General features: G+C 51.7%; 1 protein-coding gene across 1 annotated transcript in view; it reads right to left on the bottom strand.

Moving 5' to 3' along the window:
- Nucleotides 1-26,191, bottom strand: part of ARL15 (ADP ribosylation factor like GTPase 15) — a 277,500-nt gene that overhangs the window by 148,500 nt on the left and 102,809 nt on the right. The window lies entirely within an intron of this gene.

Here is a 26,191-nt window from a genome sequence, read left to right as displayed (position 1 = left end):
GTGTCACGTCTCGTGCCCCCCGCCCCGGGGCTTCGCGTGCCGCACCTGCCCGGCCCCAGCACAGGCCCCGCCTGCTCGGATGCGCACGCACACCCCTTCCGTGCCGACGCCCTCAGCCAGACAGGCGGCTGGAGGAACGGTGGTGCACTGGCCAAGCTGACATTAAGTTGGCACTCACATATTTTCTAATAAAAACAAATCGGTCACTCACACAAATTGGTCTCGTGTGTGCAAGGGATGCCGTCGACAAGGCTGACACACGGCGTGCACACAGGTGTGCACTCGGGGTCGCCGTCACACTGCACACGGCCCTCCTCTTTGCTCTGGATACGAGGACGGGCCAACCGGCGCGGGTGTTCTACGGCTCTCCCGGGCTGCGGTAGGGAGAGCCGAGGACGCACGGGTCAGGGCGGGGCTGCCACTCCTGGGCAGGTGCTCTTTGGAGATTTTTTCCATCCAGGACTACTTTCGGATAAAACGAGGTTAATGAAGAATAGGAAAAACACAAACACACTGGAGCACAAAATGCGCTCTTTTTCCCAGGAATTCTTGCAGCTGTTTATAATCCACTTTGTCCCAGCGTTCTCGTGGCTTCCATGAAGGAAGACCGATGTCACCAGGTCCTGTCTCCCTAGCTCTCCGAACCAACTGTGCTCAAAGCTCCCGAGACCCCCCTTGCCAGGCATGTTCCCACTGTGTGTCCGGATGTCTCCACAGACTCAGGCCCTCGATAATCACCGAGCAGGCCGATGAGGAAGCGGATGAAAGAATGAAAGAATACGGCGAGTACCCGACCCTGGGTTTGAGCACCAGCAGCCTCAGGTTTGATGTGGCCTCCAGTTCTCCCCCTCGCTTCCTCTCCTCCTTTCACAGTCTGCTCTGGAACACTCTCTCTCTCCGAGCGCGTTTCTCATCTGTTCTCCGAGGTGAGCTTTCCCTGTGCTTTGAGAGGACCACTGTCGAGGGGACGCTGGCGACAGGGCCACCCCATTTCTAACCAAAGCTGGATGATTCGTTACAACGTCACCTTAAAGGGACCAGACCTCCTTTCTGCACAATGACGGTATGTTAGGACAAGAGTAGCCCACGCCATCACACACACCATTAGAAAGATTTCTTCACGTGTAACTCATCCCTGCACCAGCAGACGGCCTTCCGTCTTCGATGCTCTGAGATGTCTCCAGTTACCTCGGGAGAAAAGTGGAGCTCTCGAAACGGAATCAACTTGAATTAACTTGAAAATGTCCGTGTGTATGTGTCCTCCAGCACTCGGGGGCAGGGGGGCGTGCAGAGGGGCACAGCACAGGAAGACTAGGAATCTGTGCGCATGCTCACCAGAGAGAGCGGAAAGGAGTCGGACACACCGCCTGAGGTCACACTCTCCTCCCTCCCACGTGCAGCCTCCCTCCTGTGGAGACCGCACCCCAGAGAGGGAGGCAGGCCGTGCAGAGCAAGGCTAAGCCTGCCGTCTCCGCCTCGTTTGGATGGGGGATCGTTAAAGAATGCATTTGCCTGGGGACAGAAAACAGACTCCAGGAGGAGAAACATTTATTGGGTATGCGGCAGGGTTCCAAAACGTTGACTTTTCTGAAAGTCTGATATCAGGGTAGGACTTATTTTCGCAGCTGAATCACGGGGACACTGGGTCCTTTCACGCCCTAGTCTAAACTAGGGAAAACAGTCGTCAGGTTGGCGTGTGTGCAGGATGCCACTCTGACACAGGGTCAGTGTCCCTAAGGATTATTTTCCCCACATCAGGATAGACTTGTTGCTCTTCTAAATAGTTCCTCCTGTATACACGTGGCTAGATTACACACAGAAAAAAATTTTTGGAGAGGAAAGATACACTCTCCGCCCCACCTCCATTTTTTGGTTTGTATCCTTCAAGTTTATCTCTTCCTTAGAAAAATGATGGCCTCACTATAAACTTCATTCAATACACACACGTGCACACATACACAGCCTCAACCTACGGGCATATATCCTGGTCAGTAATCAATGCCTCGGTGACCGGACAAGGGACTGTCTCAGAGCCACGCACCAGCTCCCCAAGGAGCGACCAGAGAAGGCGTGCTCGCTGACCAGGGGACCAGCGCTAAGCGTGGGAGGATGTCATGTCCAAGTGCAGCTGCCTCAGTGCCAAGATGTGACGACCATCGATACGGACCGCACAGTCCAAGCAAGTCAGGCAGAACGAGTGCGGTGACACACTCGCGAGACATCTGGGCTTCTCCTCGGGAACCCTGACCTGGGAAGGACACGAGAGACGCAGGTGGACTGCAGGTTCTTCTCACAGGGAAAGGCCACGGCTCTGCAGGGACAGGAAATGTGTGCGCCTCTTGGTGCTGGAACTGGGACCTGGGGCCAGGGGGACAAGCAAGGGGCAGCTGTGTGTATAAGGGCGGGAGGTGGCTGGCTTGGCACAGAGCTCAAGTCGGCTTGACCTTGACACCTGGGGGGGGGGGGAGAAAGAGAAACAGGCCTTGAGGAAACCTCCCCTTCTTCCTGCGTGGAAGGCCGGAAGGACGAGGGCTATGCCGAAGCCCTGCACCCACGGGCGGGGGTCATGGGCCTGGGCACAGTCCCCGTCCCCCGCCATCGCCCCCAGCAGCAGGCAGGCTCTGTGCATCCCGGCGTCTCACTGAAACAGCACATTTGGGGAGGAAACAGGAAACGTTTGGGGAGCTTGGCCTGCCATTCAAGGCTCCCGACGGTCTGGCCCCATCACCCTTGCCGACCTTCCTGGCTGGTGCACCAGGGGTGCAGCCTCCACAGCTGCCAAAACGAACTGCTGCTCACCTGTCCGCCCCGCCCGCCCCGTCTCCCCGGGGCTCCGCCTAGGCCAGGCTGGCCCTCTGCAGCAGGACTCGCTTTCCCCCCCCCGTCTTTCTCTCGTCCAGCACCCTCTCGTCTCAAGTCCTGTGTGACAGCCATTCCCTTCACAGTGTTCGTACATGGTCTCTTCTCCCCCCCACTAACGAGCCAGAGCACTGTACTATCTGTAGGCTTTAATGATGCTGTATAACGTTTTATTGTGCATACTGTTATTCATGCATACTGTTTTTAGCTGGCTGACTAGAATCAAAGCTCTTGAACAGCTAAATTCACTCCAGCAAACACTTCTGAGAGTCTTTCAAACGCCGAGTACTATGCGAGGTGCGGAGAATGTGAAAATTAATGTGGCTCCACCAGCACCAGAGCTGTTCAGCGTTGTTCTCCAAGTCCCAGCAAGCACAGCGAGACGGGAAGCTGCCGTCCGAGGCCCGGCCGCCGGGCAGGAGGCACACCTGGGCCCGTTCGCAGGGGAAGGCGGCGCTGCACCCACGGCGCCAGCAGAACTAACGGGGAAATGTGGAACTGACGATTTCCATAGGTGATCAGAGACACGAATTAAGATGCCTTAAAATATCTTTTTACTCCAACATTGAAAACACTTAAAAATCCATGCAATACCAATAAAATATGCTTATTTGGGAAAAAATCTCAAAATTTGTATAATTCACACACAGACACAATGTTTGTATACATGAAGTATAATGCCATATTTCTAGATGGGAAGACTAGATATATTTCAATTCTTTCCAAAATTACTAGGCAATTTAACACATCATCTAAGCGACTCTTTCAACCTGAAAATTCACCTGGAATGACTAGCACCTAAAAACAGCCACATTTTAAATAGCAAAAGCACAGACACAGAGAGACGACTACAAAGGAGATACAAACAAAAATTGGTAATCTCGGCCACCGAAAGCATTGTACATGAAAATGACAGGGGGCGTTTTTCATCTGCTGAGCTTCCTAAACCATCTGGTGATGATGTGCGGCAGGAGAGCCGCCACGACAAAGACAATGGGGCGTGCCCCTGACCAGAGTAAATGTGTGCGGATTGGCTGTGGAACTATCCCGCGCCATGTACTATCAAAGGCCTTAAAATGCTTTGATCCTGAGTTTTGTTTGTCAATACCTAATCTAAAGAAGTACTCAGAAACTCAATAAAAAATGTATGCTTTTATTTAAAAAAATGAGGGTAGAAACCTAAGTGCCAGATATAAAGAAATATATAGGACCACACAGATGCAGGGCACCTGGGAAGTATCTACGAAGGACATAGGAACAGAGTTAAATTCTTTTGTCATTGATCATTAGAAATCAAGCCACATGAAAGAGTCAAAATTACAAATCGGCCTGAAGTAGCAGTGTGGACAGGTGTACGGAGGAAATGAGTCCGGAGAAGGGCCAGGTTAGCGACAGAACCCCGAGAAGCGACAGTGGCACACCCCGGCCATCCCAGATGAGCACTGTCCATGGCCAAATACAGGACTTCCCGTGACTTGTCCAGTGTTATAGCAGGTAAACGGGCTGGGCAAAAGTAGGCGTGCAGCTGTGAGTACAGGAAGCACGGAGTTACTTCCTGCATTATCGCTTCTTAACAACTGCCCTAGTTCCCATAGGAACAGCTGTACTGCTAGAGTGAGTCACAGCATTGGAGTGCGATGCTGTTCAATACAAGGTCACTACAAAGTCCCCGGTTGTCCCGATAAACTGCTACTTTATTTGGGGACGATGCCACAGCAAAGGAGGCTGAGAAAACAGTAAAGAGCCCGTCTCGGAATGAAATTGAGACCATCCGAGGAGAAATGGTTGACATGCTTCCTAGAGACCGCAGTACCAACGACAGTTATTTATGCTGGACTGCAGGTTGCGACCCAGTAACTGGAGGGAGGGAGGAGGTGAAAACCAGCCACGACCAGTCGGCCGCCCTAGAGAGCCACAGAGCTCTAGGAGGGTCCAATGACACGGAAGACAACGGACACCGCAGGCTGAGAATGAGTCCATGCTTGCAAAGTGTAAGGGACAGCGAAGCCGAGGAAGAAAAGCACGCAACAGTGAGGGCATACAGAGAGCGATCTTCAACCCAGAGGGAGCTGGGAGGGACGTACAGACAGCAGGAAGCCCACCGGGCTGCCGGGAGACAGTCTGGGCTCTGAATCCAGACCGACCACAGACCGGGACAGCAGGGACGCTCGGAGGCCGGCATGACACCACGCGAAACACTGTCCTGGGACCAAGGACAGGAGGAAGGTTACCAGGAGACCGGGGACAGGCACATATCACCCCGGATTCTACAAATGAAGTCATCAGGAATCACCATGGGGTCACTAGCATCGTGAGCGCTAAGTCTTCCGAAGTGACCCTCAGCCCCTTCTGGACTGGCTCACCAGGCTGGCTCACCTTGGGAATAGCACAGTAGGAGCTCATTTCAGCAAGATATGTAACACGTGTCCTGCCAACAGGCCTGGGCAGTAAAGGCAGAGACACGCTGAAACCAGACGGCAGCGTCCAGGCATCACTGTGACCGAGGTCACAGCCACGCCCTGCACCTCAAGGGCCCGGGCCAGCGCGGGAGGGCTTGGTCCTTCTGGGGTTTGCAGCCCACCTGGGTTCTCGCTGCGCTTCACACCCCCTCAGTCGCAGGGGTGACCGCGCTGCCTCTGGCTGTAGGTCCCCTGCTGCCGGCAGCCTGCGCACGCTGGAGGGAATGATCACCCTTCAGTCTGCTGGCTGCCCCCAGCAGGGAGCATGCGGCGGGCACAGAGCAGACACTTTGATGCAGGTTTACAGATTCCAACTGAGTAAAAACTTGGAAGGTATCATTTCAAGATGTACGGATGGCACAGAGATGAAAGAAAGTGCTAATCTGTTGGATGACAATAAAAAAAGTCAGAAAGTTCCTGACAAGCTGAAACAATGAGCCAGCACTCACACAACGGCGTTTACTACGGTAATGTCCGGAACCTGGAATTAAAAAAAAAACATCGGCCGTGGGAGAAGAGAACAGGAGGGACCTGACTTAAAACACCGGGTGTTTCGACAGCAGGTCCGGTCCAGGACGACGGTACCGCCGGCTGTGGGCTTGAAGGGAAACGCTGTGCCCGAAAGAAGACAGGGGAGACTACGGCGGTCAGACCACTCCGAGAGCGTCACGCTTCCAGACACAGGTTGTAAAAGGAACCGCAGCAACGTAAGACGTGTCCAGAAGAAGGCCGCAGGATGGAGGTCCACCTGGAGACCCCGCAGAACGGGAAGGAGGGAGCGATGGGAGCGTTCGACCTGGGAAACGGTCGTTCAGAGCCTGCGGCGGCAGCGTCTGGTTTCTGGGTCTCTCTCGGCCGAGGGAAGGCGCAGCGCGGGGTGAGCGAGGCCCCACCGAGCTGAACTGCATCCAGTTGAGCAAGAAGCGAACAGTCTGACTTTGGCAAACCGCCACGAATTCACCATGAACTGCAATAAGTAGGACTCTTCCACTGTGGCGTCCGAACACGCTCTCTGAGCCGCTGACGTCCTCGCTGCGGAAGGGCTCAGTGTGAGGCGGTGCCGCCACCTCTCAGGGATTGGAAAAGAGAGAATTCCTCTCTGGTGTGACAGTCTGACTAAGTGACACCTGGTTTCACGTGTGTGGTGCCGTGCTGACGGCCGACGGCCGTGACTGGCCCCGACTGCCTTGTGGGACTCGCGGGGGAGGGAGGCTGCTACATCTCCTCTCACTCTGCTGTGCGAAGGCGCTCGGGCCACCGCGCCCCACAGCCCCGGGCGGTGCTGGCTCGCCACTCCCGGCGCCCCAGCAGGCGCGGAGACCAGGAGCTGCCCCCGTGGGAGTGCGGGAAAACACGGAGCCGATCACGAAGGAAGGACCTCTCAGCTCCGCTACTGCGCCCTTCCTCCTTTTCACACCGAATCCCAGACTCATGGACTCATCTGGGACGATTTTCCAAGCCAAAGGAAAACTGGCTTATTAAACTGGCTCATGGGCAGCATATACTTACTTAACAGGCCGTTTTATCAAACTGTCCTTCGACTACCTCCTCCATCCGGCCGCCTGACCGGGGCACAGATGTGCATGTGTAAGAGGAGTTCAAACCGCAAGCAGAACTCAGAAGTGAACGGAACAAAACTCGGCTGCAGCCGAGAGCACGCCCACGTCTCGGGGCCTCTTGAGGAAATGGTCAGTGCCACCTGTTTTGGTGACAGACAAGTCTGCGTCGTGGACTGTGCGCCTCCTTCCAGCCGCAACGGCCCGCAGTCCGAGGACGCCCACGGAACGGCACTGCAGTGTCCAGATTCACACACACTGATCTTTCAACAGATTGTGAGGAAAAAAAAACCATACATTACAAGAGGAATCTGGAGAAGACGTTGCACAATACCAACATCTGAAAGAGCTTAAGCACACAGGCAGAATTCTGGTTTTTGAACTGCACAGGGATAAATCTTAAACACAACTCACAGCTTGCTCTTAAACAACAGTACATCATAAAAAATACTTCTTTTTACAGCCACGGGGCTGCGGGTTTTGCTTTTACATCCCCCCCCCCCCACCCCGCACGCAGATGCATAGCTGCGCCAGAGCCCTGTCCCCTCTGAGTGGACTGTGACGCCAGACGGGAGGATCTGCCCAGGTCTCGCTCCGTTCCCCCCGGTGCACGTCCAGAGCTGGCCCGAGAACCACCTCTTCCCCAGTCGCTGCTCTCCTGCCTGCCAGTGACCAGCGCCAAACATTCCCCTTCCAGCTACAGATACTGACATGTTCTGTTGTTTTCAAACCGGATTTAGAACTGCAGTGGAGGACTTCGGTGGCTTTGCGCTCCCCCAGGTCAGCAAGCCACGGTGACATTCAAACAGGGCGCTGGTGTCTCCCCTGCCCCCAGGACCAGGGCGGTGCACGGAAGAAGCCAAGGGCGGTTCCAGGTGACTCGCAGGGCCGTCCTGTAACTGCCCGCTGGTGACCTGCCCCGAGGAACTCCTGGGACAAGTTTCCCGGGACGGCCGCCGGGCAAGGGCACGCTCCTCCGGGTCCCTCCTTCCCGCCGCAGGGCTTCACACTCCCAGCAACAGCCCGGCAAGCCGCCTCTGCTCCCAGCTCTCTGCTGGCCAGCCCCCAGCGGCACCCGAGCCCTAGCTGACCTGAGAGAGGGACCCCAAGCAAGAGATCAAACACTGAAAAGCTAAGCTAGTAAAACCGGAAACGTTCACTGCCATGCCTGCAGTCCGGTGAACACTGCCTCCTCCAGCCAATAAACCCGGACCGGACCGGGGACGTGGATGGGAGACGAACGGAAGACCTGTGCAGGGCCGAGTGTGAGCGAGAGCGTCCGCCGTGGTCGCTCTTCCTTTGCTCCCCCTCCCGCCCCACAGCGCCGGTCCGTCCCAGGTGACACAGGAGGGGCTACAGCAGACTTTAATTTCGCAGCAGCCTACAAACCTTTACCCCAAGTAATTCCCCTGCAGTTAAAGTTGCATAAGACCAATGGCCCATGGTGGATCCCGAGGGTTCCTGAAACCCACTACGGGGGCCCAGCACCCTGGGAAGAGAGGGTGCTTTCTAAAGACAAGTCGGGAGAGCAAGCAGGCAGAACACGGCTTTGAGACTCACAAAAAGGAATTTTAGAATCAGCCCAGGCCTCAGAAATGGTCTGGAAAATACTTAGATGAATCAAGTAACTTAAAATGCACAAGGACGTCAATACTTAAAGAACATCTGAAGTGGAACCTTTTATAAAACTATCATGCTTTCCTAACCCCACAACCGATTCAGTAAGACCCAGTGATGTGGAAGTCTGGTATTTCACAGGAAGGGTTCTCGTGGAGCGCGCCTGCACACTTCTGAGGCCAGCAGGCTCTCAGGAACAAAGGAAAGGGCCGGTGAGAAGCCCCCAGGGACGTCCGCAGAAGCGTGGGCCGCGGGCGATGGTGCTGGTGAGCGGTCACGGTGCGGGCAGAATCTGCCACCCTAAGCCCCGCACCAGGTCCGCACAGTCTTCCTGTCGGCAGGGCGCGCAGCCCGCCTCTCAGCCGCGGTGAACCCAGACCAGGCCTCTCAGCCGGGCGGCCCCAGTGCTTCCCACAGGAGGCCCTGCGGAGGGAGGGAGGGGTGTCTTCTCGGTACCGAGGGAGGCCCTGCAACATCTCGCTCTGTTTTCAGAAGGCCTCCCTTTGCTCACTGGGGTCTAGAGGTTTTTGGGGAGGAGGGTGTCTGTGAGTCTCCGACTAAAGCTGTGGCAGAGAAACCTCAGACTCGCTCAGCTCACACCCTTACTCCCTCGTAAAAATTTAAAAAACAAAAACAAAAGCAAAAAAACTGTTTGACTCCAAGGGAGTGGACCAGGTACGAGAAGGGCAGAGCCAGCTGAAACAGGGCTCCCGAAACAACTGCATTACACCCTCTTTCAGAGTAGAAAGTCAAGGGACAGTGACGCAGAGATGGTTCCTTGATACTGTTTTTGTCCTTTTTCCTTTCCCCTCCACAGACGTGAAGAGAAGCAAAACCCGGAGACGGAAGGAGAGACCGGCCCTGGGGTGGGAAGGCGCGTCCACGCAGGCAGCGCTGCGCCTGCGCAGTGCTGGGGAGCAGCAGCGAGACCTCCCGGCTGCGCCACACGTGAGGCCTGACACTCAAGATGGTTTGAGACGAGATGGTGACGGCCCTGCAGACAGCTGTAACTGAACAACAATAAAATAATTTTAAAAAAGGAAGAAATTACCTGAGCTAAATAAATGCATTATTTCAGCCGGGGGAAAAAAAGAAGAGATGTTGCATACCTGAAAGCACGAGAGGGAGCAGGTGGCCCGAGGCTGCCAGCACCGAAGCCCCTCGCAGGCCTCGGACTCGGGGGGACGGGGCTGACGGGCACTTCGCCTTCAGCAGAAAAGGGGCCCTTCAGCAGAGAAGGGGCCCTTCAGCAGAGAAGGGGGACCTTCAGCAGAGAAGGGGCCCTTCAGCAGAAAAGGGGCCCTTCAGCAGAGAAGGGGGACCTTCAGCAGAGAAGGGGCCCGGCGGCTCTGAGGGACCAGAGCCACGGCAAGAGGCTGCCGGCAGTGAGGTTTTTAAAAAACAAGGGTGTGAAGCTGGGTGTCTGGCCCTCGTCTGAAGTGTTTGTTTTGCTCATTTATTTTGCCCTGAATTGTTATTTCTTCCCTTTAGGCAGAAACCTGGGTGTTTGCATGCAGGGGCCTTTCGAGGATTTGAAGAAATGGAAAAAAAAAAAAGGAACATTGAAGGAAACTTAAAGAGTGAAGGAAATTTAAAGAGTCACTTCGCCTAATAAAAATGTGCTTGGTGTTGCTGTCTGTCACCCGCAATACGATGCCTGATACACCTATGTCAAAATTCCCCTCGGGTAATTAATTTGACTTTTGGTTTTGAGTCCTCGCCCATATCTGTGGCAAGAGTTAAACTAAACTTCATGATAAATGACACACAGAAACCCAGAAGGGAAAAGGTAAGCTTTGGGGGAACCCTGAGAAAACATATGTCCATTTACCAGTTTCGGAGGACAGGGAGGAACTCCTGTCTCTCCCCCAAAACGCCCTGGCGGCCGGCGGCCGTTCTCACGCAGAACTAAGACGACGAGAGCCCAGCGCTCCCGTGGGGTGCAGCCGGAGCCACTGCTGTTTGCTGCGAACACACGCAGAACCTGCAGTGACCGGGAAGTTCCGTTGTGAGCCTGTTCAGAGACGCACCTAAAAACGGCAGCTGTTTTTCTAGGTTCTAGATTTAAGGTACAGTCATGCTGGATCTTAACACTTAAATAGATTTTCATCTGCTTAAGGAGAAACAATAGTCCCACAACTTCCTAAGTATTATTAGCAAAACAGACAACTCCAGGGTAGAGCAAAAACCGGTTCCCAGTTTTCATATGGAAAGTAATGTAATAACAAACACCACCACAAGAATAAACCGTGTTTCGAGTGCTCAGAACTGTAAACCTGCTTTACAGCACAATGCTGTTGCTATAAAATAGCAACCACATCAAAGGCAGCCCCCATTTTAAAAAATAAATGTAATAAATGTGTCCATCTGATTATCATCTACATGGAAGCCGCACCTGAAAACTAAGCTCCCAAAAGCTGCCTCTGCGTTGTTTTTAACCCCCTGGTTTATCTAGGTCCATCTGTACGCCACGAGATGCAAGCTAATTCGTCAGGGGAAAACGCACCGATACCTAAATCTCCTTAGAGACTTTTGGAAGAAAGAGAAGGAAAACTGAAACAGGAAGAGGTGAGCGCTCTGCTTTCGAGCCCTGCAGCGTGGGCTCTGCACTAACACAGCAGCCCCGTTTCCAGCTCCGGCTGTGCCGCCGACGCCGGCTCCGAGATAAGGAGGCGGCATGTCTGTGCCCCCCACATTTAAAACACACCGTCCCTGCGACCGAAGGGACACGGCAGCCCCACTTCAGGGATCTCTGGCGGCGAGTGTGCACGCTGTGTTCCGCCCTCGTAGCGCAGCGCACACAGAAGGTTACTTGCTACTCGGGAACAGACGCCTGTCGGCCTCAACCAGACGCGTCAGGGAGACTCGCACGAGGCAACAAGGAAAGACGCAAATGAAAAACACAATCCTTTCGCTGCCCAAATAAGGTCTGCTTGGAAAGCTTCCACCACAGCTGCAACCCGGAGAGCATGGGATCACCCCGAGCAGGTAATCTGAAGCTGTCCAGATTCCTGAAGAACAAAACCAGGTATCCTACAGGCACAGAGAATGGATTACTAAAATGCTAATAATGTTTCTGATATGGTGTAGGCAGATGTTTCTCAATGTGTTTCCCACCGTGATGTGCTCATTGCTGTCTCTCCCCTTCTCCTCCTGCTCCCTCAGAGACCTGTGTCCACCGGCGCGGAAGGACCAGGGCGAACACTGGCCCTGAGCACGACTGCAGGGCCGGGGAGAGAGCAGCAGTCCCGCGTACCCAGCGCCCCTCTGGAGTGAACAATAACTGGTTTCTTCTGGGAAGTTCTCTCGTGCTGCGTGTAATGAAGGTGTCACAGGTATTTCTTTGATTAATTAAGTGCTGCCGTGCCCAGACAGATCAATCTGTCTGCTTTTATTAGCGCTGAGATTTTGTAAAATCTACACACGAAACTGATGGATTTGATAACATCTTGATCTTAGAGTTTTAAGTGCTTACATATTTAAACTTAATAATTTGGCAATATATAATGATCCAGAAACTGATATTTTTTTTCTGACTCCCCAGTTCCAACTTCTTTTCTAGCCATGTGCATTAACTTGGCCTGTTTAAAATAACTCCTTACCAGAGGCCGATCCAAGAAAAGGCCAAGAGCGCTCTACGAAACACGCTTCCAGTGGTGTTCTCCGTGGGTGACTGAGAGAGTATCTTTTAATTTCTCAGCAGACAGAATACTCTAATAGTTTTGTCGTGATATAACTGATACATAACAAATTGCACATATTTAAAGTATACAGTTTAAGTTTCGACTCGTGCATATGTGAAACCACAGTCAATATAATAAGTGTACCCATCACCGACCCCCACCAATTTCTCATGATCCTTGAAGCGCTCCAACCCACCCTCCCTTTGTGTCGTCGCTGGCCTACCCCTCGGGCAGTCGCTGAAATCCTGTCACTAGCCATCAGCTTGTGTTTCTCTAGATGTCTATGAATGGGATATATACCAAAGTCACCCCAGTGCGGGAATATTGTCTCAGACGCTCCGCTTTGTGTGGCTTCTTCCACTGGGCATGCTTATTCTGAGATTCCCCCATGCTGCAGCCCAGACCAGAAGTCTCTTCTGCTTTTACCGCCGCACGCTATTTCACTGTGTGGGTATGCCACCACTTGTTTATCTGCTCACCAGCTGATGACGTCTGGGCTCTGCCTGGTTTTGTTCCACTGCAAATAGAGTTGCTATGAACACCTGTGTTCAGAATTTTGTGTAAAACTAAGTTTGCATTTCTCCTAAGAGTGGAATAGCTTCATTACAAGATTGGTTTGCATTTCCCTGACGAGACTGCCAAACTGCTTTCCAAAGTGGTTGTATCATTTTCCACTTCTCCCGTCCTACACAAGGGGGCCAGGTCCTCTACAGCCTTGCCAACACTTGATATATTCAAGCTTTTCCCTTTAGACGTTCTAACATATGGATGGCGATTTTAATTTCTCTTTCCCTAATGACGAATGGTGTTCAGCTGCTGTGTGTCAGCTTATTTACCTTCTTCATATTTTCTTTGATGAAGAATCTGTTCAATTTTTTTTGCCCGGTTTTAAGAGCACTGTTTCTTTTCCATTTGTTCTTTACGTATCCAGATACGAGTACTTCATCCAATGTAAGACTTGCAGGTAACGCGTGCCTCGCCTGTGCGCTTTCACTATCTTACATCGGCTTTCAAAATTCACAGGGTTTAAGCGTTGCAAGATCCAACCTACCAATTTCCTCTTTATGAATCATGCTCCCGGAGTCTTATTAACGAAATCACTGCCTAACCAAAAGTCACAAAAATGTTCACCTTTGTTTTCTTCTATGACTTTTTAGTTTTAGGTTTTATATTTAGATCTAGGATCTATTTTGATTTAATTTTTGTACATTGTATATGGCTAGAGCACTTTCAAATCTTGTTTCATGTGTTGTTATTTTTGTCTCTTTGCCACTAATTGCTTATTGCATTTTAATAAGAAAACACACTCTACGTGGTAATGTATGTGAAAATTTCATGTGTAGTCCAAAAAACACTTGTAATTGGCTATTTAAGCCTTTTATGTTTTTATTTATTTGATCTGCTATCTCCTTAGGAAAATATGGCTAAATTTCCCACTGATTACAGATCTGTTGATTTTTTTCTTACATTTTTCTTTGTTTTAGCTTTATATAGGTCGGAATTATGCAGTTAAATGTGTACAAGTTTATGATTACTCAGTTATCTTCGTATATCAATATGCAATCTTTTCTTCTGATTAATATTCTTTGTTTTGAATTTCATTTCATCTAATATTAATAATACAGGGTGGGGCAAAAGTAGGTTTGCAGCTGTATGTGAAAGAGAGCTCGTTCTTACAGTATTTAGTAGTTACTATAGCATTTTCTACATGAACAATTGCAGGCCTGCTTTTGCCCACCCTGTATTGCTCCAAGTCCTTTCTTTTCAATGGTCTTTCCTTAGGGTGTCCTTCCTGTTCCTTTAGTTTTGCCTCACTGCATCTTTTTTCATTGTGTAAGTGTCTCTTATCACCAGATATAGCCGAATATAATTGTTTTTAATGCCACCCATGTTATAAAAGGAGAATTTAATCTATTTACATTCATTATGATTATTTACGTATACATAGATGTTACCTATGTACCACCACTTTTTGTTGGTTACCTCGCTTTGCGATGTTTTTGCCTTCTTGCATTTTCCTGACTGTATCAAATATTCTTTGCTTTCTCTCCTTACAGTGCACTCTTTCTTAAAAATCTCTTTTAAAAAAGTTCTCATAAAAATTCACATGCCACAAAAAAGAAAAAAGTGTATTTGATCTCAAGCAAATCTTGATTCTCTAAGAAGATTTATTATATTACCTGAATATTAAATTAATTGAATAAGCCATTCAGTTTTTTAATGTAGGATGTATGTATCATCCTACATTATGGTTGTAGTGTTTACCCTTGATATTTAAAGATACATATTTAAGCTTTAAATTTTCATTTGTTAACTACGACCTACACTCTAAATCAGAAGAGAACCCATTTTTACGGTTCTTTCTCTTACCCAGCATCACCGGCCTGCGTGCTGAACTTGGAAACAATGCTGAGAACTGGGTGTGTCTCTCTGATTGCAGTTACCGCTTCGGTCACAGCGCGTCTTCGTAAGAGTCCTTCCGTGGCACTCTGAGGGCTCACTAGACCCGAGCACTCTTTCATCCTATTTAAGGTGCTTTTTCTGTTATTTCTTTGATTATTTCATTCTCCCTGGTTTCTTTTTCCTCTCCTTCTAGAGCCAGTCTCTGAGGGATGTTGGAATTTGTAAAACTCTTCCCTGTTTCTTAAGTTTTCTCTCATCCAAAGCACTCCTTTTGCAAGGCATTCTGAGGAAATTTCCTAGCTCGGTCCTTCGACTCACTAGTTTACATCTGAGCTGTGTCAACTGATACTTTCATTTAAAAATTTAAAGTCAACTCTTCACTTCCTAAGTTCTGTGTTAGATCATTTTTCATGAATAACAGCCTTCCCACATCTCTCTGGATGTCATCTTCTGATCGCCCTATTACCTCCAGGTTTTTGAATGTTTTTCCTTCTGACTTCTGATTGGACGGCTTTCCTCGCATTACACGGCATGCTGAGATTACATACTTATCTCTGCTTGGAGACTCTCCCTTCGCTGCTCTTTTGTTTACAACCACCTGTTTCCAGTAATTAACAGGGACAGACAAGGGGCTTGTCTCCTGGTGGGGGGGCGGTTTCGGTTAACCCACCTGGCCGTTGGCACCTCACTGGGGCGCTGCCCACCTCTCCGAGTCTAGCGCCCACACTCAGAGGTTTGGTTTGTGGGTAAACACAGCTGCTACCCACTACTTAACACCAGGAGAGAAGAAAAATAAAGGCAGAGCTCCAATGCAAAGCCCCAATTAATCACTCTGATAAGCGACCTGATTAGTAATCCTGATGAATTCCCCTTCTAGTTCATGTTTCCACTGCCTGTACTTGAAGCTTTGTCTTGCTTTCCATTATTATAGATTGAAATCTATCTTTGTTACAGAGTTAATTTATTGTTGCTTTGATTTTTTTTTATTTTATGAGATTTTGGCAAGGGAGGGAAAACAAACACATTTTAAAACTCAATTTTCAATTTCCAATCATAAGGGATTCACATACTTGGATTAAAAATGATAGTTAACTTTATAGGATAAAGTCTTTACATTATCACATCTCACAATGATGCCACTAATAGCAGTAAATTTCAAGACTAAAATGACCAAGGGTCTTCATATAGCCTTTCAACAATACTTTGAACCTTAAGAAATTAAAAGCAACAAATTATGATGCCTCAAAACAAATCTAACCAGTTCTTTTTTATTCAGCTCAAGGAAGTATCTGAGAATCAACCCAGTCTAGTAAGTGATGGCTAGCTACAAACACACCATATTTTGCCATGTATAATGTGCTCTCTTGTGTAATGCACACCCACGTTTTACTGCTGATTCCCATGTAAAATTTGCACCCTTATTTTTCCCTCAAAAAATGGGGCAAAAAAGTGCGCATTATACACTGCAAAATACAATATTAGCTCTTCAGTTGCCAAGCTGCCATTCCAATGACAAGAATCTAGTAAAGCTGTTTAATTTTTTCTAGAATATTCATAATCATTACAGCCAACATCATTCTCCCATCAAAATATCCAAAGAAATTGGCCAGGCTCAGAATTCCAGCCACGATGGAGGCGTAGGTAGACAGACTGCACCTTCTTGCACAACCACAAGGAGGACAACAACAAATTTAAAAACAAAAAACAACCAGAACTGCCAGAAAATTGAACTGTATGGAAGAGTGACAACAAGGAGTTAAAGAAGAAACACTCACCCAGACGGGTAGGAGGGGCGGAGACAGGCAGCTGGGCAGAGAGGACTCGCGGTGAGGTGTCGGCTGGAGGACCGGGTGCCCCACGTTCACGAGCAGATAAACTGGGAGGAGCAACTGGGGAACGAGACGGACCCACAACCCAGGGCCCCAGCGGGGAAATAAAGCCTCAAACCTCTGACTGAAAACACCTGATGGGGTCGAGGCACCAGGAGAAACTCTGAGCCTCACAGAAAAGTTCAAGGAGAGACCCACAGGGTCCTAGAGCGTACACAAGCCCACCCACCTGGGAATCAGCACCAGAAGGGCCCACTTTGCTTGTGGGGAGCGGGGGAAGTGACTGAAAGCTGGCTGAGAGCCAAGCAAGTATTATTGTTCCCTCCTGGACCCCTCCCCCACATACAGCACCACAACTCAGCCACATGGGTTGCCCTGCCCTGGTGAGCATCTAAGGCTCCGCCCTTTACTACATAACAGACATGCCAAGAAAAAGAACTATGGCCCAAATGAAAGAATAGATCAAAGCTCCAGAAAAAACATAACTAAGTGATAAAGAGACAGCCAACTTATCAGATGCACAGTTCGAAACCCTGGCAATCAGGATGCTCACAGAATTGGTTGAGTATGATCGCAAAAAAGAGGAAAAAGTGAAGGGTATAAAAAGTGAAGGAAAATGTTCAGGGAACCAACAGTGAAGGGAAGGAAACTGGGACTCAAATCAACAATTTGTACCAGAAGGAAGAAATAAATATTCAACTGGAACAGAATGAAGAAACAAGAATTCATAAAAATAAGGAGAGGCTCAGGAACCTCCAGGACAACTTTAAACATTCCAACATCCGAATCATAGGGGTGTCAGAAGGAAAAGAGGAAGGGCAAAAAATTGAAAACTTATTTAAAAACATAATGAAGGAGAATTCCCCCAACCTGGCAAAAGAAATAGACTTCTAGGAAGTCCAGGAAGCTCAGAGTCCCAAAGGAACCCAAGGAAGCACACGCTAAGGCACATTATTAAGTTACCCGAGATTAAAGATAAGGAGAGAAGCTTAAAAGCAGCAAGAGAAAAGGAGAGAGTTACCTACAAAGGAGTTCCCAGAAGACTGTCAGCTGATTTCTCAAAAGAAACCTTGCAGGCAAGAAGGGGCTGGAAAGAAGTGTTCAAAGTCATGGAAGGCAAGGACCTACATCCAAGATTGCTCTATCCAGCAAAGCTTTCATTTAGAATGGAAGGGTAGATAAAGTGCTTCCCAGATAAGGTCAAGTTGAAGGAGTTCGTCATCACCAAGCCCTGATTACATGAAATGTTAAAGGGACTTATCAAAGGAAAAAAAGAAGATAAAAAATATGAACAATAAAATGACAACAAGCTTACAACTATCAAGAACTAAATCTAAAAAAAGCAGAAACAAAAACTAAGCAAACAACTAGAACAGAAACAGAATCTCAGAAATGGAGATCACATGGAGGGTTATAAAGGGGAGGGGAAGGGGATAGAATGGGGGAAAGGTACAGGGAATAAGTAGCATAGATGGTAGGTACGAAATAGACAGGGGGAGTTTAAGTATAGTATGGGAAATGGAGATGCCAAAGAACTTACGTGTACAACCCATGGACATGAACTAAAGTGGGAGAATGAGGGTGGGAAGGGGGATACAGGGTGGAGGCGATAAAGGGGAGAAAAAATGGGACAACTGAAATACCTTAATCATTACAATGTTTAAAAAAACAGAAATGGGCTCAGAGGTGTATGTCCACATGTGTGGGTGGGTGTGCCTGTGTGCATACATGGGTATGTGCGATTCACAAGTGTGTTCATGTGTGGGGTATACACATGTGCAAGTATGTGTGTGTGGGTAGGTGGGGCATATGCATTAATGTGTATGTGCACATGAGTGCATGTCTGTGTGAGTGTGCATATGTGTGCACACATGCACGTATGAGAGTGTGTGCATGTGTGCCAGGGCAGGGCCTAGACCCTCGGGGCCTGGCATGTAGTGCGCATGCATTAAACACTCACTGAAATGAGGTCAACACAACACTGTCCTTCTGAAGGCTCCAGCATCACTCTAGGGTCTTGGGGGCATCACTGAGCAAATTCCCCTACACCTTAGAACTGGCGGTGTATTTTATTCTGCAGTATCATCAACCCTCAAGAGATCATGATGTGTTTTTCAACTCCTTGTAACTTTAGAGGCTGGTGCGGTAAACACGCTCACAGGACTGAGCACAGGGTGCAAGTGGGATCACGTGGAGAGGACAGAGGAGAGGTCACAGAAGACGAAGCACAGGTGAGACAAAAGTCATAGAGGTGGCCATGGGCCACACCCACCATCACCTCCCTGACTACTGTCCCATCTGCTCCTTTTCCTCAGGGACATCTCCTCTGTCCTTTCTGCGCGACACTCCAGCACCTGGCACTCCACCGCATCACAGCGCTTCCCGCACCAGCCTGGAATGTGTCTCGGAGCTGACAGAGCAGCCGCAGCACCGTCCAGGTGGCGCTGGCCACGTCCGGTCTGTGGGGCCTCACGCGTCCTGCTCACACAAGGAGAAAGCTCTGAGATGTCTCGACACGTTGGCTCCACGGAAAACAAAAGTGAGTGATTGAAGAAGTCAGGGTGAGGAAAGTAGTGCTGACTGTGCATCAGAACGCTGCGCATTTGTCAGAGGGGTGCCCTCGAGTTCCCAGGGGACACAGCGAAGACGGTGCCGTGAGCCTGCAGATGCAAACCAGAGAGCGGGGTCACGCCCAGCAGGAAGGCGCCATGGGCAGGGAGCCCGGCTGTGGCGGGAGAACGCAGCCTGGGAGACGTGGCCTGGGAGACATGGTGTTCCCGGGCCCGTTCCGTCAGCGGGCAGTGCTGCTCTCTGCCTTCCGACGCTGCTGCTGCTGCTGCTGCTGCAACGCACTGAAAGCAGGCACATGATGAAAATGAGCGCCTTCCCAATCCCCCTGGAGAAACAGAAGCAATTCCCTTGTGGGGGTGAAGGTGTCAGGCTAGGAACCCGACACCTATGTCCGGGAAGGCGGTTCGGTAGAGTGGGAAGATGTGAAAGGCCCTGATGGCCCCAAAGAGGAGCCAGTGGCCAGGCGGTAACCTCACAGGTACGGGGGACCCCTATGGCCAAGGGGGAGTCCAGGGCCTGGGACACTAGTTTCTAGAACGTTCTATATGGATATGTAGTTTTAGAAGAAGCAATTATTAAGTGCTATACTAAACAATAACCAGGAAGACAGATTTTAAAAAATGTCCTAGGGCACTTGTCCAGCAGAAAGCAAAAATTAAGGTCAGGTCTACGTCAGCCAGGAACAGCCTTTGGGGCCCCAGATTCATTGGCTGGGCTCTGCTGAGGGCTTGGCTCCAGTTCCCCTTAGCAAGTGTAAAAACGCTGGAGCACCACCACCCTGGGATCCCGTTCAACCAATTTAGATAGCCGTGGCCTTTCAACTCACATCCAAGCCCCCTGGCTTTGTCCCAGTGTCATCTCCCCCAGCGCAGCCTGAGCCGGGTGAGAAAGTACACAGCTCGGCAAGCCAGGAGTTAACCGGCCGCTTCCCGCACCGAGAGGCCCGCTTCTCCTCCCCGGTGAGGAGGCCGTGCTCCGTCAGGAAGTGCTGACCACTGCACGGCACGGCCCCTGCCACGCTGGTCCACAGCTCTGAGGGCCGAGCTAGTGCGCATCCCACCGTCTACCCCCAAGCACCTCTCTTGAGCTTTAGGCAATTTCACTTTTCTCCTCCAGCCCCACCCCCTGGGAAATGAACGGCAATGACCTACGAAAACTTCCATTTCACAGGTGAGAAAACAGCAAGAAGTTCGAATGCAGAGAGGCCGAGTGTCTGGGGCCTGGCACGGCATCCCTGCAGTCAGGTCTGCAGCTGAGCGTGCAGGGCGGCCACTGGGTGTCCAGTGGACCCGCCTGCCTTACCTGCGCCCTGCTCGGTGACGTCACGTTCCTTTGCCAGGGTGGCCGTTCCTTGCCACCCTCCTACAGAAACCCACGGGTGGAGATGTCCAAACCAGTTCCACATGGCAAGCGGTCCCCTTGTCCCTTCGGTGGGGCCATGATAGCCTCTTCAAACCCATCTACCACCCGTTTCGCGGTCTGTATTGTCTTGGTTCCTCTTCTGCCTTTTTGTATAGCCAATGAGTTCATAAAATTCACAGGTATTCCGCAGCATTATTCTTATCTCATTTATTTGATGTGGAGGGGGTCATCCAGCGAGAACAGAAAACCGACCAGACAGACCCTACAAGAGCTACAGCCCTTGGATATGGGGAGATGGTAGCGGAATAATTATAACGTACCCAGAACTGTGAAAACGCACCCAGTGAAACTTGGAGAGCCAGTCTTCCCTCTGAAATAAGTCTTAACAAAAGATTCTGGAGGGAGAAAGCTGTACTTTGTGGACAGACATCCCACGGCCCGGGCCTGGGCACGGAACGTGAAGAGAAGGAAGCAGGCGGCGGCCTCCGCAGCCCCCAGCCCGCAGCCCCCAGGGCTGCCGCCAAGAACTCGGCCCTGTCCGGGTTCTGCGGAACTCGGGACACACCACCAGCTCGGACGGCCGAGCAGCCCGCGGTCAGGAGCAGGATCCGGGGAGGCTGCGCCGTCCCCCGCGAGGCTGCGTCCCCCAGGCAAACAGGGAGACGGGGCAGAGCCGACACCTGTCTCACGTGACGGCTCGGCTGCCTGGAGCAGCGGCCTTGAGAACCCCGGCTGCGCGGACCGCCCTCTGCACTCACTGGGTCCCTGCTGCGCGGCCGGCCGCAGGGAGCGGGTGACAAACCCGGCCTGCCCTGCCCACGACTCCGGCACTGCCGCCTTCGCACTGCCGCCTTCGGGAAAGATCACACTTGTCTTCAGAGCAAAAAATAAAACCGAACAAAGAGCTTCACGAACTCCCCTTCGGATGGACGGCTGGCAACATGAACACAGAGGCGGGGAAGACAGCTCACTGCTCTTGAGCTGCTCTCGGCCTTTCCAGGCTCGGTGGGACGAGACCGCCGGCGAGGGCACTGAGTGGGGCCGGCGGTTTGGGGGCTGGGGGCAGGGGACGGCAGACACAGCCGTGAGATCATCACAAGGAAGGAGGTCACTAAATAAAACCAGTCACGGCTCCAGAATCCAGTTAGGGGAAGAAGAGGAACATGATGACGCCTGCACCTTTATTGATGAATAGTAACAAACCCAGTGTGTTAAGAACTGAAATTTTCCTTCCCGGATTTATCAATTTCCAAATGAAATTTCAAAATCGAGAGAAAAACATGTATGTATGTATGCATAAAATCTGTTGGTCGACTGAAGACCTGGAAATTTCTGAAATGAACATCGGTCAGAGCTGGGACGTGACTGAACTGTAACCAATGCTTCAACCCGGCACAAGGCCAGGTGCCCCGGAGCCTCCACGCCGGGGTTGGACACAGGAGGAAAGCCATCCAAGGCACCAGGACGGGAGGGCTCTGTCAGGTGGGGTCTGTAAACAGAAGGCGAGGGGGCGCAGGGGCGAGGAACCAGAACATTTCAAATGAACGCACGCAGGGTGCCAAAAAACAGGCTCGGCAGCGACCCCAGTCCCCACCCAGGGACTTTCCAGCTTAAACGGGCGGAATGCGACGAGGAAAAACGACACCTCGTCTGCGCCGCAGGAAGGCGTGACCACACAGAGAACAGCAATCCCTGTGTGACTCGGGTTGTTTTTTAAAGACCTGGGGGGAAAGGCTTTATTGAAAGGTGTGTTGGGGGGATGAGGGAGTGAGAATATAATTATAATTAAAGTCAGTCTTCCAAAAGCGTCAGCCGCGGGCCAGGCGGTCTGGAAGCGCTGCCCCCGACGTGAACTGCCCGAGCCCTCGCAAGGATTCCACCATGGACGGACCGTTATTAACCGTCGTCTACAGGTAAGCAGGCCGAGACGCAGGAATGAGGCCTCGCCTGGAATCATCCACAGCGGCTGGGCTTCGAAACAAGGCGCCTGGAGGGAGGCAAGTTCTTTGAAAGGGTCATACATCTACCCAGGACCCTGCTGTCTTGCACAAAACCCAGAAAAATAAAAGTGATGGAGCGAGACGGGCAGAGGAACCAATTACACATCCAAGAGGAAGACTTACACGAGCTTCAACGAGAACGTCCCGAACGACGGGATGCGTGGGAAGGAGCGAGCTCACAGGGCAGCGTGCCTCAGGACACCCTTCACGGGGCCGGGGCACCCGGCCTCGCTGGGCGGCGTGACCGAGGCCCTTCGGGCTCGGAAGGGGCAGCGGAGAAACGCGCCCGGGCCCCGAGGAGTCGCCCCAGCTTTGCTCAGGGGAGACCCTGGGCACAGAAGAGCCTGCCCCTCGGGTCAGGCCTGCGCCGGTGCCGACACCAGGGTCGCCGCCACCACCACGTTCCGGCACGCAGCTTGGCACACGCTTCGCCGCACTCCGTGAATGCCCGAGGGGTGGGCGAATTAGGGAGAACGGGAGAGTGGGACCAGGGCCAGCTGTGGAAGGTTCCAGACCATCTGGAACGCTGGGGGTGGGACTCTGACTCGGGAGGCAGCCCGGAAGACGGAAGACGTCACGGAAGGAGAGCGCACGTCCAGGGTCGGCCTGGGCGCGACTGGGCAGGAGTGCAGCGGGAGCCACGCGGCTGCAGCGGTTAGAGACGGCGTCCTGCAGCGTTCTCGGGCAGAACGCAGGGTGGCCGAGTCTCACCCACACGGCCCTCGTGGGGAGACCGCCGACGGGTGGGGACCACACGGCCCTACAGTGAGAGCAGCGGCAGGGGCCAGCTGGGCGCCTCCCCCGGGGCCAGGCTCTGGACGCAGGTTAAGGCCCCCACCCGGATCCTGCCCCCACCCGTCTCCGGACCCCAGGACCAAGCCGCGAGTTCTGTCTCGGCGCCCGCCTCTCACCGTCCATGAGACGGGCAGGGAGCCGCACAGATTCGATGGGATTGCGCTGGGAGAGAAATGGGAATGAGGGGAAAACAGAAGGCGACTCAGAGCTCCGGCGTCTCGAGAAGACCGGCACAGTCGGTGCGGCCAGTGCGCCTGGTGCGCAAGCCGAGGAGAGTGAGTCCTTCTCAGAGACGACAGAACTCCCTCCCACGGGCCTGCAGGGCCAGACGGGTCCTGTCCACCTTCCCATCGTCCCTGGCCTTGGACACAGCACCCCCCATTTAATTTCATTACTTTAAAAAAAAAAACAATGGAAGGAAAAGGGTTTTCAGAATATCTGTGAAGGACACGGACGAAACCAAATGGGGGTGGGATCAGGGGAGGGAAGTGGGGACAACTGTACTTGAAAAACAATTTTAAAAGTTTAAAAAAATCATTCATGGCAAATACTTGTTTTCATCAATGTCTCCATCCCTGGACCGAGAGTTCCCTGGAGACAGGACATGTTTTACATCTTTCATTCCCGTCTCCTGGAACCACGCTCCACACACGGTGAGTGGCGCTGGAGTGACTGCGGAAAGGCCGTATGAGGAACGCTGGGAAAAAATCCACCAGAGCATGGACATATATGTGCATCTATGCTATACGTACCAACTACACACACACACGCACATATACAGACACCCACCCGCTCCGTGTACAAACACAGAGTTTGTCAGGAGTTGTCCCCACAGTGGCTCCCATTCACGTCCAGTCTGTGGGTCACTGGCCTTTCTTCCACGGCACTCCTTCTCACTAGGTGAGGGGCACGGGTTGATGCCTCTTCCTGTTTTGAAGAAGTGAGAAATTTAACTCTGGACTGGGGCTGGGGGTGCACTTGGAGCTGCCCGAGGGGCAGCGCCGCGGACATCCGGAGGGAAGGAGGGGGGGCAGCCCCAGCGTCCCCCTCCCTCCCCGAGGCCCTGGCACCTGCCATCTTCCCACCGCCTTCCTGACCTTCCCTCTCGATTTCAGAATTTTTCCCGAATGACAACCCGACGGAACTCTGATAAAACCACTCTTCTGAAAAACCTCTGTGGGATCCTAAAACACTCAGTTCTTCCCTCCTGGAATCAGAACTTCTGAGTCAAGCAGCTCCCTCTCAAACGACTGATTTCAGCAGCTCATAATTCTCCCGACAGCCGCACCCCGCACACTGGGACGCGCTCCTCACCCGCAGAGTTACTGGGCGCCCTGGGCCAGCCACGCTCTCTCGTCCTTCTTGGCTGAGGCCTAACTGAGCACCCAGTCCCATCCCTGCCAGCACAGCCCTCACACAACAGCTGGGACACAGAGGAATCAGTGAGCAGACCGTCAAGGGGTGACGTCCCTCTGTGGCTTGTCCCTGAGTGAGCGACCCAGGACACACAACGAGGTTCTACCCAAAAAATCAGCTTCTCCTCGACACGGCCTCTCAACTGACACAGCGCCAGTATTAAAGCCGAGGGCACAGAACACCGCACACCAGGTACTGTCTGTTACTGGCCGGGGAACTAACGGACTTGTCCCGTCCCTGTGTTTTTTTCCCTGCATCTCCCTCGTCGCACAACAGGCGAGAGCTAAAACATTGCCACCAAACCCCACGGTGTCCTCTCTGCATGGTGACCTCCATTTCAGCAGCGTGCAGTTTTCTCAGCAACGTTCAACTTGCTCGGGGACAGACGGATGCCCACACTCCACACCCCGGCCCTCCATCCTGGCCCTGCGCTGTGCAGTAGGCAAACCCTCGCCTCACGTGTCGGTCGGCTCTGGGAGCCGCAGCGGAGCCAATTCCAGCTCAGGCTCACCGATACGAGCGAGAGCGAAGCCCCTGCAGCTTCTCCCCAGTGTTGTGAGGACAACACTGCAGAAGGCGGCGGTATGTGAGGAACCCCGTCCTGGGTCTCAGTGGCACAAGGACGAGGCTACACAAACCCCCGGAGGTGCTCGCTGTTTTCGGCTGTCCACATATGAGCTCTCTCTGCGCCACCCTGCTCAGCGTCTCGAAGGGTCACCTTCTCCACCAATCACCAGTGCCTTACACCTGGAGGGTGCTCAACACTTGCTGTGTCCGGCCTCATCACAGAATACTGAGTACCAGACACGTTCAAGGCCAACAGGGTTCTCAAGCCCCACATTTTGATTCCATGGGCTTTCACAATGTGTCCCGTGACTACGATGCTACGGTCCCCGAGGAGCAAAGAGTCACCAGAAGCCACAGGGTTATACAGGGGCGGGCAAAGCAGGGTTACAGTTGTGAGTATGCAAAACAGAGTCTATCCTTGTATTATTTAATCATTACTGTAATAATTACTTGTGTTACTTGTAAACCTACAAGTAATTATTTGTTAGCCTACCCCTGTGTTAAAATATTTAACCTGAAGAACCATTCTTTCAAAAATTTTACATGGAAAATTATTCTACTGCAAGAAGTCTCACATTTTATCCCTTCTGTAGTTGAAATGACAAAACCAAGTATTTTTAAAGAAAATCTGAAGTTATCAACCAAGGCTGATTTTAAATAGTAGCATGACGCAAGGCAAAGGTCGCTGCAAGGCAGACCGGCAGAGTCCAGCTGTCCTAGACACAGCGGCCTGCACCCGCACCTGGGGAGATCAGCAAATAAAAGATGAGGTGAAAATAAGAGGACCTTGAGCACTATGAAAATGGCTTCGAGTCTGAGCTTCAACTCTATCACGTTAAAAACAGGTCACGGTTCGAATGCGCTTTCAGGAACAACAGGGGAAGGGCGACGTCACAAAGTGATTAAAGAAGAGAGGAGAGAACTTTCTTCTACGTCATTAACTCGCCGACAGGCTACCGAACGCGGAGCGCTCACCATTCTCCCCCGCCATTTGAGAGTGCAGCAGGCTCGCTGGAAGGGCGATTTCTTTGTTAACCCATTTGCACGGGTGAAGACCCCGGCTGACATGAAACA

The sequence above is a fragment of the Phyllostomus hastatus genome, unplaced genomic scaffold, assembly GCF_019186645.2.
Source record: "Phyllostomus hastatus isolate PE091 unplaced genomic scaffold, TTU_PhHast_1.1 phas_contig_329, whole genome shotgun sequence".
Classification (NCBI taxonomy): Eukaryota; Metazoa; Chordata; class Mammalia; order Chiroptera; family Phyllostomidae; genus Phyllostomus; species Phyllostomus hastatus.
The sequence above is the reverse complement of the archived record's forward strand: the minus strand, read 5'-3'. Positions and strand labels throughout refer to the sequence as shown.